The 18,519-nt window shown below is 39.0% G+C and overlaps 1 protein-coding gene across 3 annotated transcripts in view; it reads left to right on the top strand.

The window, feature by feature from the left end:
* The window catches only part of TRMT1L (tRNA methyltransferase 1 like), a 69,996-nt gene that overhangs the window by 44,494 nt on the left and 6,983 nt on the right, over positions 1 to 18,519 (top strand). The window lies entirely within an intron of this gene.

The following is an 18,519-nucleotide window of genomic DNA, read 5'->3' on the forward strand; positions in this document are numbered from 1 at the left end:
GCCAGTGTTTCGCGTATATTTTGTGGCACCTTGATTGGGTGTATAAACATTTATGATTGTTATTTCTTCTTGTTGAATTGCCCCTTTTATTAGTATGTAGTGGCCTTCTTTGTCTCTCATAGCATCCTTGCATTTAAAGTCTATTTTGTCTGAGATTAATATTGCTACTCCTGCTTTCTTTTGGCTGTAACTTGCATGAAATATTTTTTTCCATTCTTTCACTTCAATTTCTTTGTGTCCCTGTGTCTAAGACGAGTCTCTTGTATGCAACATATTGAAGGTTCAAGTTTTTTGGATCCATTCTGCCAATCTGTATCTTTTGATTGGGGAGTTTAATCCATTTACATTCAACGTTATTACGGTGAAGGCATTTCTTGAATCAGCCATCTTATCCTTTAGTTTGTGTTTGTCAGATATATTTTTTCTCTGTCTCTCTCTTAATGTCCTTTAACGTACCCATACTGAATCTCTTTGTTTCTCTGTCGGTAGGGCTTCCTTTAGTATCTCAAGTAGGGCAGGTCTCTTGTTAGCAAATTCTCTCAGCATTTGTTTCTCTGTGAAAATTTTAAGCTCTACCTCCAATTTGAAGGAGAGTTTTGCTGGATAACAAATTCTTGGTTGGCAGTTTTTCTCTCTCAGAATTTTAAATATGTCATGCCACTGCCTTCTTGCCTCCATGGCGGCTGCTGAGTAGTCACTACTTAGTCTCATGCTGTTTCCTTTGTATGTGGTGAATTGCTTTTCTCTTGCTGCTTTCAGAACTTGCTCCTCTTTCGTATTTGACAGTGTTATGAGACTGTGTCTCAGATTGGGTTTATTTGGATATTTCTATTTGGAGTTTGCTGGGCATTTATGATTTGTGTATTTATGGTGTTTAGAAGATTTGCAAAGTTTTCCCCAACAATTTCTTTGAATACTCTTTCTAGACCTTTACCCTTCTCTTCCCCTCCTGGAACACCAATGAGTCTTATATTTGGATGTTTTATGTTACCTATCATATCCCTAAGGTCCATTTCAATTTTTTCAATTTTTTCCCCATTCTTTCTTTTGTTCTTTCATTTCCGTTCTGTCGTCCTCCAGGTCACTGATTTGCTGTTCAGCTTCCTCTAGTCTTGTACTATGAGTATCCAGAATCTTTTTAATTTGGTCAACAGTTTCTCTTTTTCCATAAGATCATCTATTTTTTTATTTACTTGTGCAAGTTCTTCTTTATGCTCTTCTAGGGTCTTCTTCATGTCCTTTATATCCTGTGCCATGGTCTCGTTGTTCATCTTTAGTTCTTTGATTAATTGCTCCAAGTACTGTGTCTCCTCTGATCTTTTATTTTGGGTGTTTGGGCTTGGGTTATCTGTATCGTTGGGTTTTTTCATATGCTATAAATTTTTCTGTTGTTTTTGGCCTCTTGGCATTTGCTTAACTTGATAGGGTTCTTTTAGGATATGTAGACCGATTCAAACCCTTATCTTTAATTTGTCAAATCTGCAGCTTCATGGAGTACACTTTCTCTAACTAACCAGCAGGTGGCATCCGCAAGCTGCCTATTTCCCCCAAGCCAGTTCTCCCCCACTTTTTCTTTGTGGTGAGTGGGGTGTGAGTCTTGTGGGGTCCAATTGGTGTACCAAGGTTGTGTGTGTAGTTGGTGTTGCCCGCCCTGCATATGGGGCGTGCGTCTTAGCGGTTAGGGAGGGGCAGTGGCTTTAATAATCAAATCTCCCAGGTCTTCCTGGAGATTTAAAGCTGTTACAGTAGTCTAATCCTTCAGTTCAGTCTTGCTACAGTTTGTCTCTGCTGCTGATCCAAAAGTCCTTGGTATTGGCGTATGGTCCCTGGGACTTGCGAGTGGGTCCTTCTTCAAGCGATACACTCCTAGGTCTTCTGCTGAGCACCGCCCCACAAGGGAAGTTCTGCGCTGCAGGGCTGTGGGGGGGCGTTCCCAGTCTGCTGAAAGGATGGCTGAATGGGGCGTGTTAATTTCCCCCTTTTCACACAGCTCCGCCTTTCCAGCTCCAGGACAATTAGTTGAACATGGGGGAAGTGCTATTGTCCACACCCGCTATTGTGGTGTGTATGTGTGTTGTTGGAAACACTTCACGTCATACTGGGTTGTTTGGGGCAGCTCTGGGCTGTGGCACTGGGGCCGAGCAGCAGTGTTCCCTACATACCAGGGAGATGGCTGTAAGGGGACGCCCCCCCTTTTCTTGGGAAGTTGTGGTGTTTAGCAAATTTTCTCAGCCACTGGACTTATTGCCTTGTGTCTCAGAGCTCTCTTAGCTCTGCTCTTGTCTGGGCCCAATTGCAAGTCTTTGAGGCTTTCTGTAATGGGCTTCTTAGAGTAATTGTTTTAGAAAAAGAGAAAAAGATTTAAAAAAAAAAAAAGAGAGAAGGGCCCTCCTTGCAGATCTAATTGGCTATTGAAATGCTAAGAGACAAGGAGATTAGAGCCATTAAGAAACAATCAGGAGAGCAGAGAAACTGGTTCTTCAGACAAGGAAACTGGCCTTCTGGATTTGCATATGAGCCTGACTCTGTCTGAGCCCTGCCCCTCCCCATTCTCTGTTCACCAGAACTCCAAAAAGTCTCCGCTTTTATTTTTGGGTTTTCTTTGCTGTTTTTGCTAGCCCTGTCTCCTGTCAGGCTGATTGCTCCTAGATTCTACGGTGTCTGGTTTCAGTCTATTTATGTTTGGAGTTTGGATCATTAGCCTGAGGTTTCAATAAGAGCTGCAGCTGCAGTTCTCCTTCCTGATTCCCAGCACCTATGACCCCTCCTCCCACGGGACTGAGCCTAGCAGAGAGGGGCACGGGTCCCCTGGCCACGAGAACTTACAGATTTTGCTGATCTCAGTTGTTCCATGCGTGAGTGTTGATTAAGTATGCCCAAAGTCCAATTGCTCTCCGGTGTCCCGTCCATGCAGTTCCTGGCTTTCTACGTACTGCCCTGGAGGAGTAACTAAAACCTACATACACCTCACCACTCTGCCATCTTGCCCTGCCTCCTCTAGTATATTTTTAATTTGATCCAGTGTCTTTTATTTCCATAAGACCTGCTATTTTTTTTTATTTAGTCATTCAAATTCTTTTTTATGCTCTTCTACGGTTGTTTTCATATCCTTTATTTTTTTAGCTGTCTTGTTAAAATTGTTTTGGCGATTTGTTTGTACTTTAATTAATTGCTTCAAATTTTGTGTCACCCCCAGGTTTTTTGTTCATTTGGCTTGTCCATATCTTCTAGGTTCTTCAAGTGCTTTGTGATTTTCTGTTGGCTTTGGGACATTTCCTTGTCTTGATAAGGTTATTTTGGGAAATGCAGGATTATTTGAGCATTGTGTATAATTTGGGAGAGCTACAGCTTGCTAGAGTGCAGTTTCCCAATCCTACCAGCAGGTGGCGCTCTTGAGCTACAGCTTGCTGGAGTGCGGTTTTCCTATCTACCAGCCAGTGGTGCTCTTGAGCTGGTCTTCCGTGAACTTTGGTGCACTGGGCAGAGTTCATACGTGGTGGGGAACCAGTCAGTGCCCTGGTTCTCCATGTACACTGGGGATTGCCTGTCCCGGGGCTGCAGTGTGGACCCTCAGCAGTTAGACAGGGAGTCTACTCAAGGGCACCCTGCAGATCAAATGTGCCCGGCTTCCTGCCTGCCATGAGCCTGTGAGTCTCTTGGGTGTGGGAGGGGTTCCTGATGCTCTGGTATGGCACCCTCTCCTTTCCCTACCTCTCACTGGTGCACCCCTGGGACTTCCGTGGTGGGAGAGCAAATGCTCCCAGCCTTCTGGCTGTGGAGGATCACCTCCCCAGCTAACTGCCAAGGTAGGTGCATGAGAATGGAGAGCTGCTGCTCACTCCTTTTCCTGATGCTGTCTCACTGCTGCTGGCCCAGGATGTGGTCCCGACTAGGACTAGGACAAACTCACCCTGTCCCTGGAGTTGCTGTCTCGCATTTTTGTCCACGTACTGTGGGGGACCCTTTATGGCCAGTCACACGTTGAAACTGCAGTCCTGGCTGTCCTCCGGCCCCTCTCTAGTTTCTTTCACAGAGGGGAAGCCCGTTCTGCCTCACCTACTCTGCCATCTTCCCCACTGTCTTTTATTACCAAATATTATGATAGAGTAACTTTTCCTTCTCATATGTAACATGATCATTTTGCCTGGCCTCCCAAAGGAGACTTTATTTATTTTGGAAATCTACCAACTTTCCAGGGCATATCCTTTCAGAGTTAGTTTTCCAACATCCCGATGTAACCTTTCACCATGTAGTTTCAAATCTTCTTTGATTTAGAATACTTTTCTTAAATGTTTATTTGATTCCAATATTATTCTTCCCTTTGTTTTATTGTGCTTGTATTGGATCTCCTCAGCCTGTCTTCTTTAACTATCATTTTACCTCTAAAAATGTGTGTATATATTATAATTATTGTATAGTCTTTATTAATTGGCCCTTTTATCATTATAAAATGTCTCTTTAATCTCGTGATATTTCTTTGACAAGTATATTATATATATACATATATATTAAGACAAATATATTTATATTAATATAAACCCTCTCTTGTAGTTACTACATGCATAATATCTTCTCCCATCCTTTTACATTCAGTCTGTAGATGTCTTGTTGGATCTTGTTTTTTTCCCACTCTGATAACCTCTGCCTTTTGATTAAAGTGTTTAGACTGTTTACATCTAATAATTATTTATATGGTTGACTTTGTGTCCACCGTTTTCCAATTTGTTTTTATGTATGGTTCATGTCTTTTTGTTTCTCTGTTCCTCCTTTATTCCCTTCTTTTGTCTTAAATATTTTTAGTGTATCATTTTAATTCTGTTATTGATTTTTTTAGTTACATGTCTTTCAGTTACTTTCTTATTGATTTCTCTAGAAATTACAATATATACCTTTAACTTATTTTGATACTACAGGTTAATACTAGCTTAAGTCTGGCAAAATCTAGCAGCATGGCTCCAATGTAATTCTGTTCGCCTACTCCCTCCTGTGTATTTTTGTCATATATTACATCTCTCTGTATAAACCCAACCCAGCAATACAGTAGCATATTCATTTCTTGAAATAATCTGTGGTTTTCAAAGAAATTAAGACAAGAAAAAATTATATAGGGATTTTATATAGAGAGACAGAGAGACAGAATCTTTTATAGTATCACATAGCTTCCTTTCTGTTGCTCTTTATACCTTCCTTTGGATTTGAGTTACTTGCTGTATCGTTTCCTTTCAACTGAAGAACCTCCTTTAGTATTTCTTGTAGGATGGGTCTGTTATAACACATTTTCCCAGTTTTTGTTTATCTGGGAATGTCTTTAGTTGACTTTCTTTTTGAAGAACAACTTTGCTGGAGTAGAGTTATTAGTTGACAGGTGGTTTTTCTCTTGCTCTTTTTTTTTTTTTTTCCCAGTTCTTTGACTGTCAGTCCATTACCTTCTGGTCTCTATTGTTTCTAATGAGAAGACAGCAATTAATTGTTTTATTTTTCCCCTGTATTTGAAATTTTTTTTCTCTTACTCCTTTCAAGACTTTCTCTTTGTGGCTTTCAGAAGTTGACTTCTATGTCTCTAGGGGTGGATCTCTCTGTTTTATCCTACTTGGAGTTTATTGAGCTTCTTAAATCTGTAGATAAATGTTGTTCATCAAATTTAAGGCCTATCCTTACTTCTCCAAACTCATTCCTTCAATCTGGGGACAAATATCTTTTGTTATCAACTGGTCAGGGATTAAAGGGGCATTATAATCAGCTATTTCAAGTACAATTTTCTAACCAATCCCTTTAATAGTTGCCCTAGGGCCACTCTTTGCATTATTCTTTTCCTTGGATGTTCAAGTACCCACTATGGCTATTTCTGCCTTTAACAGCTATTCTTTTCAGCATGGTTTTCCTCTGGCAGTGTGATCTCTCACCTTTCAAAGAATACTGAAAGATTCGAGATGTCTGATGGCTCACTTTCTTATTTTTTGGTACTATTTAGGAATTACTCAAAAAACATCTTTGCCATCATTTCTTACAATTTGGAATAAGAAGAGAAGCCAAATTTAAATGCTTAATCCACCATCCTAACTGTATTTTTTGTTTGTTTTCTATTTTAATTGTATTTTTAATGTAACAGAATCAGAGGTGTTATAGAATTTTCTCTGGCTTTTGTAAATGTCGGTTTTCATAAATATCTTTGTTGAAACTTTGGAAAGTTTTGTTCACCTTGGATATCTGAGATATTGGTTTAATGATCTCTGGTTTGCTTTTTATTTTTTCCTTGCTCAAATTTTCTTTATGTAAGAAATAATAAACATCTTTAGTTTTTAAAAAGTATCAGTTATGTGAATTTCACCTTAATATAAAAAAGAGTATCAAGAGAACTATCAGCTTCACCTTATACGCTAATGTTACTGACACTGTTTCTGCCTTTAAAATTATGAATCAATTCTTGTTTACATTGAGTTGTTTATCCTTTCATTCCTCACCTTATTGTTTTACAAAATCAAAATGTTGCTAAACTGAAATACATACTATTTGAATTTGATTGTGAATCTATAAAAATCTAACCTCTTTCCATGTCCATCAGAAGTCCTTCATGTAGCTTTGTAATTTTGGATTTGATCACACAATTTTTTGTTATATTTTTTTATTGAGATTGTTCACATACCATACAACTATCCAAAGATCCCAAGTGTACAATCAGTTGCCCATGGCACCATCATACAGCTGTGCATCACCACAATTAATTTATTTTTTCAGTTTTTACAAACTTTTCATTACTCCAGAAAAGAAATAAAGACAGAAAAAGGAAACTCAGATCCTCCCATACCCCTAACCAGCACCCCCCCTTTTATGATTCAGAGTTTTGGTGATACATTTGTTACTGTTGATAAAAGAATGCTACATTATTACTAACTATAGTATATAGTTTGCAATAGGTATATATTTTTTCCTATATGCCTCTCTATTATTAAACTTCTATTTATAGTGTCATACATTTGTTCTTGTTCGTGAGAGAGATTTCTAATATTTGTACAATTAATCACAGACATTGTCCACCACAAGATTCATTGTTTTATACACTCCCATCTTTTAACCTCTAAATTGCCTTCTGCTGACATACATGACTCTGAGCTTACCCTTTCCACCACCTTCACACACCTTTCAGCACTGTTAGGTATTCTCACAACATGCTACCATCACCTCTGCCATTTGCAAACATTTAAGCTCACCCTAGTTGAACATTCTGCTCATAATAAGCAACCACTCCCCATTCTTAAGCCTCGTCCTATATCTTGGTACCTTCGATTTCATGTCTATGAGTTTCAATATTATAATTAGTTCATATCAGTGAGACCCTGCAATATTTGTCTTTATGTGTCTGTCTCATTTCACTCAATATAGTGCCCTCGAGGTTTCTTCATCAACCCATTTTTTTTAAGATGGTTTTCTTCACACACCATACATTCCATCCTAAGTAAACAATCATTGGTTCCCTTTATAGTCACGTGTTTACGTATTCCGCACCATCGCCACTATCTATATAAGGTCATCTCCATTTCTTCCACAAAGAAGGAGGAAGAGTCAAAGAAGGCAGAGAGACAAAAGAAAAGAGAAAGAGAGAAAGAGAAAAAAAAGAAAACATGACAGCTAGAAAGCAACAAAAGGAAAGATAGCATTAACTTAAAGTAGAATAAAGAGTCAGACAACATCACCAATGCCAGGAGTCCCATACCCTTTCCCTATCTTCCCCCCTCCCCCCATATATATTTAGTTTTGGTGTACTGCCTTTGTTATATTAAAGGAAGCATAATACAATGTTTCTGTTAATTATAGTCTCTACTTTGCATTGATTATATTTTCCCCCCAATCCCACCCTATTTTTAACACCTTGCAGTGTTGACATTCGTTTGTTCTACCTCACATAAAAACATATTTCTACCTTTTATCACAATCGTTGAGCACCCTATGTTTCACTGAGTTATACAGTCCCAGTCTTTATCTTTCCTCTTTCCTTCTGGTGTCCTACATGCTCCTAATCTTCCTCTTTCAACCATACTCACAGTTATCTTTGTTCAGTGTACTTACATTGCTGTGCTACTATCTCCCAAAATTGTGTTCCAAACATCTCACTCCTGTCTTTTCTTTTCTGTCTGCAGTGCTTCCTTTAGTGTTTCCTGTAGAGCAGGCAGCTTGTTCACAAAACCTGTCATTGTCTGTTTGAGAATATTTTAAGCTCTCCCTCATATTGAAGGACAGTTTTGCCAGACATAGGATTCTTGGTTGGTGGTTTTTCTCTTTCAGTATCTTAAATATATCACACCACTTCCTTCTTGCCCTCATGGTTTCTATTGAAAAATCTGCACATAGTCTTATCAAGCACATAGTCTTATCAAGCTTCCTTTGTATGTGATGGATTGCATTTCTCTTGCTGCTTTCAGGATTCTCTCTTTATCTTTGATGTTTGATAATCTGACTAAGTGTCTTGGTGTAGGCCTATTCAGATCTATTCTGTTTGGAGTACGCTATGCTTCTTGGATCTGTAATTTTATGTCTTTCATAAGAGATGGGAAATTTTCATTGATTATTTCCTCTATTATTCCTTCTGCCCCTTTTCCCTTCTCTTCTCCTTCTGGGACACCAATGACACTTACATTCTTGCTTTTCGTATTGTCCTTAAGTTCCCGGAGACGTTGCTCGTATTTTTTCATTCTTTTCTCTGTCTGTTCTTTTGTGTATAGTCTTTCAGGTGCCTTGTTCTCCAGTTCCTTCTGCCTCTTGAGATCTGCTGTTGTATGTTTCCATTGTGTCTTTCATCTGTTGTATTGTGCCTTTCATTTCCATAGATTCTGCCAGTTGGTTTTTCTAACTTTCCATTTCTACCTTATGTATGCCCAGTGTTTTCTTTATGCAGTTCATCTCTTTTGCCTTATCTTCCCAAAACTTTTTTAATTGATTTAGTATTAATTGCTTAAATTCCTGTATCTCAGTTGAAGTGTAAGTTTGTTCCTTTGACTGGGCCTTAACTTCGTTTTTCTTAGTGTAGGTTGTAGTTTCCTGTTGTCTAGGCATGGTTTCCTTGGTTATCCCAATCAGGTTTTCCCAGACCAAAACGGGCCCTTGTCCCAGAAGGACAAAATATTCAGTATCCAGTTTCCCTGAGGGTGTGTCTTAGAAAACTGGTACACCCTGTGAGGCCTCAGGTCACTGTGCTTTCCTGTCCAGCAGGTGGCGCCTGTCAGCCTGTAACTCCAGACTGGTGTAAGGAGGTGTGGCCTGTGGCTCTTTTCTCCCAGGCTCTGGGGTCTAGTTCTGAATGGAAGGCAGGTAGTAGAGCTGGGCCCCACCTCCTTCCTCTTAGGGAAGATAGATCCCCTAGAGAGAGGTCATTAGCATTTCAGTGGTCTCTCTCTGCCTGTGCTATCTCCACCCTTGTCTGGGTCAGAGCACTGGTAACTGAAAATGGCTGAGGCTCTCTCTACTGAGCCAAAACAGGGACAGAGAGTCCCCTTCAGGGCTAGTCCTTGGCCACCCTTTGGGTCTCCAAGGTCAGTCATCACCCAAAGCCTCTGTCTGCTTGTTGGGGATTCGTAGCTTGTATCAAGCAGTCCACATTTGAAAACCCCAGTTGGAGCTCAACTGAGCTGTATTCACTTGCTCGGAGAGAGCTGCTCTCTAGCACCATGAGGCTTTGTAGCTCGGGCCATGTGGGGAGGGGGCTCCCTGTTTGGATCCACAGTTTTTAGTTACAGATTTTATGCTGCAATCTCGGGCATTCCTCCCAATTCAGGTTGGTGTATGATGAGTGGATGGTCATGTTTGTCCCCTCACAATTATTCTATATTATTTACTAGCTGTTCTTGGTTGTTTATTAGTTGTTCCAGGAGGACTAACTAGCTTCCACTCCTCTCTGTGCTGCCATCTTAGAACTCCTCAGTCACACAATTTTTTAATCAAATATTGTAAAGGATTTTTGACTGCACAAGTCATGGTGATAAATAAATATGATATTTTTTGCATTTTGTTTGCAATCATAAAAGACTTAAAGAGTGTAAGTGACTATGCCTCAAAGAAGTTATCACACTCAAAAACGTTTTATCAATTTGTAGTATGTAGTTTAAAAAATAAAATAGTACTATAACCTTATTAATAAGAGTGATCCCTGCCCATACTCATTAAAGTAACCAGTTAAATCTCACAGCTGTATTTTCCTTTTAATGTTTACACTGCTATTTCTAAGTAACATATTTATACTGATTATAACTTCCTTCTACAGAAGATGAATATTTGGATCTCTTTAAAGCATCCTACTCACATAAATTCACTTCTTTCCACTTTTAGTTAAATCAGTATTCAGTGTTTATATTATCCTAAATATTTTTGACAAATTGTATTAGTTAATTATTACTGTGTAATAAATTATTCAAAAACTTTGTAACTTAAAATGACAACATTTAGTATCTCATCGTTTCCATGGATTAAGAATTTGGGCCCAGCTTAGCAGGGTTCACTCGTATAGGGTCTTTCACAAGCCTGTATCCAGTTATGGACCAGGGCTTCTGTCATCTCAAGGCTGAACAGAAGAATCTGCTTCCAAACTCACTCATCTGGTTATTGGCAAGATTCATTTTCTTGCAGGTTATTGTCTGAGGGTCTTAATTCCTTGCCGGCTATTTGGAGGTTCCCCCAATTATTATCATGTGGGTCTTTCCATATAGTACTTTACAACCACGGTACCTTGCTTCATCAGAATGAGCAAGCAGAAAAAAAACAGAAGTAATGAGTGCAAGCAAGACAGAAGTCAGTCTTTTTAACCTAATCTTGGAAATAATATCCTATCACTTTTGCCATATTCTATTCATTAAAAATGAGTCTCTACTCACCCCCTGATCAAGATGGTAGAATGAGATGCTTCAGAGACCCTGCAGAAGCTTTGCATAACCAGCAAGAACTGGAAAAATAATCTTTCTAAAATAGTAACACTGATCAAGAAAAAGGCCATTTCAAAACAGTAGGATCTTGTGGCACCCTGGCTGCCCCCCCCCCCCCATCTCCTCATCACTTTGGCAAGGAACTAGCCACACTCCCAGTGCAAATCCCTGTTCTGGAGAGAGCACAGTAACCCTCTACTGGGAACACGTATATCTGCCCCAACTTGTCTTGTGGTGGCTGGAGGGACTCATTGTCCAGAACTTGCCCTGCATGTAGAAGGCAGCTCACCAAGCTCTCCTACAGAATGCTGTGGGAGAGCAGTCAAGTCGTGCTGCCTGAGGCAAAGGATGGCTGGCTGTGGGACATACAGTGTAGTGCCCAGAACTGTGAGAAAACTGTATCCTAGGGAAAAGGTCATTCAGAACCATGTAAATGGGGGAATTCCTAGGGCCATACATGCATGCCCAAGTCCAGACACATGCAGAAAGGATCACAGAGGCCCCTACGCTTTGGCCTGGACCTATTCTGTAAACTCATTACACGGAGAAGCCCTGAAGGAGAGCAGTCACACATGTCAATCTGCAAAGACTGAGAAAGGCTTTTTGTTTGTCTGTTTTGTTTTTTGTTAGCTCCTGGTACTCAAGGAAAGCTCTTTCATAACACTAGCTGGGTCAAGCTTAAGGAACAAATGCCTCAGAGTCTCAAGTCCAGCAATAACACATTGAAATATTAAAATGTTGAGGTTTCAAAAAAGGACTACAAAGCACACTAAGGAAGTAATGGCTCAGGCAAAGGAAAAGATTAAAACATTCAGAACCGTCAGTGAGGAGGACCAGACCTGGAACATGCTAGTTAGATTCTAAGAAAGTGTTCCTAAATATATTCACAAAGAGCTAAAGGAAAACATGGACAAATAACTAAAGGAAATCAAGAAAATGATAGATGAACACAAAGAGAATATCAGAAAAGAGATAGAAATTATGAAAAGGAACAAAACAGAGCTGAAGACCATAGTAAAAGAAATTAAAAATTCCCTAAAGGGAATTAATAGCAAATTGGAGCTGACAGAAGAATTAGAGAACTGGGAGATAAGATAATTGAAATCATCCAGTATGAGGAGAAGAAGAAAGAATGAAAAAAAGTGAACAGAGCCTGAGGAACCTGTGGGACATCATCAAGGGTACCAATATACACATTGTGGGAGTCCCAGAAGGAGAAGAAAGAAAGGGGCAGAGAGAATATTCAAAGAAATAATGGTTGAATACTTTCCAAATTTAATGACAGACAGCAATATACACACCCCAGATGCTCAACAAACTCCATACAGCATAAACCCAAATAGACCCATAATGTAGTATATTATAATCAAACTGTCGGGTGCCAAAAATAAAGAGAAAATTCTGACAGCCACAGGAGAGAAGCAATACATCATGTACAAGGGAACCCCTATAAGATTAAATGCCAGTTTATCATTAGAAACCACAGAGGCAAAAAGGCAGTGGAATGACATTTTTAAAGTGCTGAAAGCAAAAAAATGCCAACCAAGAGTTCTGTATTCAGCTAAACTAGCTTTTGAAAATGAGGGAGAATTTATGACATTCCCGGAGAAAGAAAAGCTGAGAGAGATCATCAACTCAGGATAGGCCATACCACAAATGCTAAGGGAGTTCTGGTTGAAAGAACCCTAGAAAATGACTGAAGCCATGTGAAGAAATAAAGACCTCCAGTGGGTAACTATAAATGCCAGGACTATTGTATTTTTTGTTTGTAACTCCACTTTTTTCTTCCTACAGGATCCAAAAGGTAAATGCATAAAATGCAATGATATAGCAATGGTTTTGTATTCATAGTGTTGAGTACATAATTCATGATAAGAACTTCTTAAAGGTGGGGGGAAGGAAGGATCTAGGAACATAGGTTATGTATGCTACTGAAGTTAAGTTGGTAAGCAAGTGAGATTGTAATCGATTTAAGATGTTAAATGTAAGTACCACAGTAACCACAAAGAAAATATCAGAGAATATACAAATTCATAATGACAGAAATTAGAGTATAGGTTGCCTGGAGGAGTGTGCTGGTTTGGATATATTATGTCCCCCAGAATGCCATTATCTTTGATGCAGTCTTGTGTGGGCAGGAAACCTATTGGTGTTGATTGAGTTGGAAGCTGTTGATTGGATGTTTCCGTGGAGATGTGGTCACTCAACAGTGGGTGAGATCTTTCATTGGATAATTTCCACGGAGGTGTGGACCTGCCCATTCAGCATTGGTCTTGATTAGTTTACTGGAGCACTATATAAGCTCAGACAGAAGTAGCAACCTTGCTACAGCCAAGAGGGACACTTTGAAGAACGCACAGGAGTTGAGAGAGAAGCTGCAGATGAGAGACAGTTTGAAGATGGGTGTTGAAAGCAGGCTCTTGCTCCAGAGAAGCTAGAGAGGACAAATGCCCTAAGAGCAACTGAGAGTGACATTTTGAGGAGGAGCTGTGGCCTAGAGAGGAACATCCTGGGAGAAAGCCATTTTGAAATCAGAACTTAGAGCAGATACCAGCCATTTAATTGTCACTCTCTTTTTTTTTTAAATTATGGAATCACACACACACATATATATATACATATATATATATGACACCAGCCACGTGCCTTCCCAGCTAACAGAGGTTTTCCAGATGCCATTGGCCATCTTCCAGTGAAGGTATCTGATTGTTGATGCGTTACCTTGGACACTTTATGGCCTTAAGACTGTAACTGTGTAACCAAATAAACCCCCTTTGTAAAAGCCAATCCATTTCTGGTGTTTGCAGCATTAGCAAACTAGAACAGGGAGGTACGTGGTGGAATAGGGAGTTGTGCCGGTTTGAATGTATTATGTCCCCCAAAACGCCATTATCTTTGATGTAATCTTGTGTGGGCAGACGTATCAGTGTTGATTACCTTGTAGTTCTTTGAGTGTTTCCATGGAGATGCGCCCCACCCAACTGTGGGTGATGATTCTGATTGGATAATTTCCATGGAGGTGTTACCCCACCCGTTGAGGGTGGGTCTATAAATTAAATCACTGGAGCCATATAAATGTACTGACAAACAGAAGGAACTCATTGCAGCTGAGAGTGACATTTTGAAGAGGAGCTACAGCCAAGAGGGACACTTTGAAGAATGCACAGAAGATGAGAGAGTAGCTGCAGATGAGAGACAGTTTGAAGACAGCCGTTGAAAGCAGACTTGCTTTGGAGAAGCTAAGAGAGGACACATGCCCCAAGAGCAATTAAGAATGACATTTTTGAGGATCTGAAGCCTAGAGAGGAACATCCTGGGAGAAAGCCATTTTGAAACCAGAACTTGGAGCAGACGCCGGTCATGTGCCTTCCCAGCTAACAGAGGTTTTCTGGACACCATAGGCCATCTTCCAGGGAAGGTACTCGATTGTTGATGTGTTACCTTGGACACTTTATGGCCTTAAGACTGTAACTGTGTAACCAAATAAACCCCTTTATAAAAGCCAGTCCATTTCTGGTGTTCTGCATTCCAGTGGCATTAGCAAACTAGAACAGGAGTTAATGCAAAATGAGTGTAGGATTTCTGTTTGGGGAAAGTTATAGTAATGAACAGTGGTGACAGTACTGCAACACTGTGAATATGAATATTCCCACTGAATGATATGCTTGGGAGGGGTTGTCATAGGAATATTTATATCATATATATGTGTATGTGATTCCATAATTCAGAAAGAGAGAGAGAGAGAGTGACAATTAAATGCAATACACCATACTGATAGGATCTAAGAATGGAGGAGAAGAGGCTCAAAAGGACTCTATTGGGACATAAGAAAAAAATTGGAATGAAGAATGTAAGCTTTATATTGTTAAAGTTCTTGGACGTGGTAATTGTATTTAAGGTCATTACATACATAAGCGAATATCCTTGTTCTTAGGAAATGCACATGGAAGTATTATGTGTTCAAGGAGTGTAATGTGTGCACACTGCTCTCAGATATTCAGAAAATAGCATGGGAGGGAGGAAATAGATAAATAAATGATAGAATGATATGGCAAAGGTGGCAGAGTGTTAAAATTGATGGATCTTGGTATCAGTGATGGGGAGTGGGGGTATGTTGAGTTCTCTGGGGTTTGTATTATTTTTGGAGCTCTGCTATAAGTTTGAAAGTATTTAAAAATACAGAGTTTTAAAAAAATGAATAGGTTCACTGCACACTCAAGGGAAGGAATTACCTGCGGGTATGAACAACAGGAGGCAGGGATGATGGGAGTTCATCTTAGAAGGCTGGCTACTGCACAGATGATCCATACAGTGTGTTGTAATAATGTTTTCTTTCTTAAACAACTCTTTCATAACTCTGGAGTTAATAATTACTATGCTTTTTTATCTTCTGGTTTTCTACTTTTCATATTCCATCCCCAGATTCTGTGTTAGATCTACAGTGTTCCTTTCAGTATGGTTAAGCACGTCAGGTAATCTGTGAGTTCCAGTTTCACTCTCCTGGAGACATTGCTTCTGAAGCCACCTATCCTCCTGCTCCAATTTGGATTGTTTGCTATGTCTCCTGAAAGCTGTTGTCTTAGGGCTTCCTTTTACCATCATCTGGGGAATTTCCTTTGGATTTCTCCTCGTGATAGATCTATATCTTGCATCCTATGAATTTTTCCTCTTTCCTTGTTTACTGCTTCATTTTTAATGAACACTTTTTGTTGTAGCTTCCTGAGAAGGGTCCGATGGTCAAGTATAGGATTCTAGGTTGGAAATTGTTTTTCCTCAGCCTGTTTAAGGCATCATTCCATTGTCTTCTAGCCTCCAATATTACTGTTGAGAAGTCTGCTACCATTGTATGTCTGGTCCTTTGTTGTTTTTTCTCTGAATGCTCTAAAATATCTCCTTTACCCAATATTTTAATAAGTTATTATTATGTGTATAATGCATCTTTTTTAATTCCTTGTGTGATAATCTGAGTCCTTTTAATGCAGAGTTCTTTAGTTCTGGGACAGTGTATTTCTTTGAAAATTTTCTCCTCACAAATTGTCTCTATTCTGTCTTTCAAGAACTCCTTTAATGATGTTCTGGACCTCCTAGATTGATCCTCTAATTTTATATATGTATACTATTCATTTCTTTGGCATTTAGTTCTACTATATGGGAGATTTCCTTGATTTTTACTTTTCCAACTCTGCTATTTAAATTTCTATCACATTTTGTTAATTTCTAAGCGTTCTTTCATATTTTCACACTGTTTTTTAATAGTGTCTTAATGTCCAGTGGTCTTTTGTTGTCCATATTGACAGGTTATTTGAAAGCACCACATGAGTGGATGACTAATTTTACTATAATGAGAAGCTATCAGACCTGCTTTTCCACTTGGGAACCCCCAAATGCATATATATTTTTTCCTCTTGGTACATTTCTCCAGAGAGGAATCTACTGATCTTCTATCAGCTTTGTAGGAGCTAAGTCAGGAAGTGGACTAGATGGTCTTACTATTTATGCAGATTTTTAATCTATCCCTCTGTTTTCATATATCTCATCACCTCAACTGTGACTAGTGCCCTTGGTTCCAGATCCTGGATGACTCATCCTTTCCAAAGATTAACCACTTATCTTTTGGGATGGGGGAAGACACAGAAATCTGACTGTGGGTATTGTTGAAGATGTGGGAATTTTAATCCTTTTTAAAAATTTAAGCAGGCCTCTTTTTAATTTTTTTTTTCAGCACCACCTTATACCCATCTTCACAGATAATCCATACCTTCATTTTTTGAGCCTTTCTAGAATTCCGCAACACCAGTGTGCTTGCTGTTTTGTTGGTAGCTCCTCTACCTATTTGAGTCTTAAGTTTTAGCGTTCTCTGTTCCGCTAAATAAGTTATCCCCTTGAGTATCTGATTCCCACTTCTAAAATTGTATTGATACTTTTCATCCATTGTTGCCTTGTCTCCCATTGTATTTATCCTTGAGATTTGATTTTTATTCCTTTGCTGTCATTTTAATGGAGTATTAAGAGACAGCAGGGATAACGTGCATGTTTTCAATCCACTGCATTTAAATAGAAGTCTCAGAATATTTTTGAATTTCTCATCTAAAAATACTACTTTTCTTTTTCCTTTACCCCCCCCCCTTTTTTTTTTTTTGCTACCATAAGAAAATTTAATGGTACAATACATTTGATACCATAGCCATGGCCCCTCAGAGTGAGAGTTTGCTAACGCTGACCTAGAACTGAGAAATCGTAGCAGAAGGGCTTGGGAAAAGACACAGATTTGTATAATGTGAGCATTGTGCAAAGTGCATCAAGTACAGATTGATTAATTACAAATTCATATGTGAAAAAGTGGGAATAACTGACAGAACCAAAACTGTAAGTCACTCTAAGTTGGATAATAACTGTTCATTATGTATTTGTAGTTTAACTATTTAAGGTTCAAGGAAGGACTTCTTGAGTATACATACTCATCTAATGGTTGAGGAACATAATTCTCAACAAAGTTAATGTTGATGATGATCACCACCCTCTCCCTTTTAAGGCTTTTAGAATTAATAATTCTGAAAAGTAGACCTAGGAATAGTAGAGGGAGCCTTTAAGTAAATGATCTAAAAATAAGATCTCAGTTGTGGATTATGCCATTTAATTGCATTAAGTAACAAAATGGTGTTAACAGATAGCAAGAAGCTATAGACTTAAGTCCCTACTACCATAATCCTGGGTTCTGGGTATATCTAGGGCTTACTGATCAGATCATGCCATTCCATGAAAGTGAACAATCAACCCAGGAATGGCCCAGAATGGAGGAAGTTGGAAAGGGTCTGATTTTAAATGACTATTCTGGACTCTTGAGTGAACTGAAAAGTTCGGTGGTAGATATTGCCCCATTTTGGAAACTAAGAATAGCACTAGTGTCTCTCCAATTTCCTTTTAATTAATTATATCAGGTGTTTCATTGCTCTTTAAATTGAATTAGATTCTTCCAGTCTACATTTTGGGGGCTGAGTATGAATCAAGCCTAGGGAATAGAATAAATCATTTTCTTCGCAGTTGCAGAAAAGCTAACTTATAAGTAATTGGAAAGCAATAATTTCTTATTAATTTCTGTACTCTGAGTCCTCATGTCAAAACATGTAGCTTTTTTTTACAGCTTGGAAGTTTCTTATAAAATTAAAGATAAACTTAGCATATGACCAAGAAATTCCAAGAAAAAGGAAAACTTAAGACCACACACAGACTTCTACACGAATTACCATAGCAGCTTTCTTTATTACGGCCCCAAATTGGAAACAGCCCAAATGTCTATCAGCAGGGGAATAGGTCAATTGTGGTCTATCCATACAATGAAATATTACTCGGAAGAAAGGAGGATAAACTGATAAATACAACACCATGGATAAATCTCAAAAACATTACGCTGAATCAAAAGAACATATACTATATGATTCCTTTTATGGAAAGACAAATCTTAGCTGTAGTGACAGTGGATCGGTGGTTACCCAGGTCTAGGCATGAGGGTAGAGATTAACTGGGAAGGAGCACAAGGGAAGCTTTTGAAGTGATATAAATGTTCTACATTTTGATTGGGGTGGCAGTTACATGGGCTTATACATCTGTCAAA

This window comes from Choloepus didactylus, chromosome 2 (genome assembly GCF_015220235.1).
Source record: "Choloepus didactylus isolate mChoDid1 chromosome 2, mChoDid1.pri, whole genome shotgun sequence".
In the NCBI taxonomy this organism is placed as follows: Eukaryota; Metazoa; Chordata; class Mammalia; order Pilosa; family Megalonychidae; genus Choloepus; species Choloepus didactylus.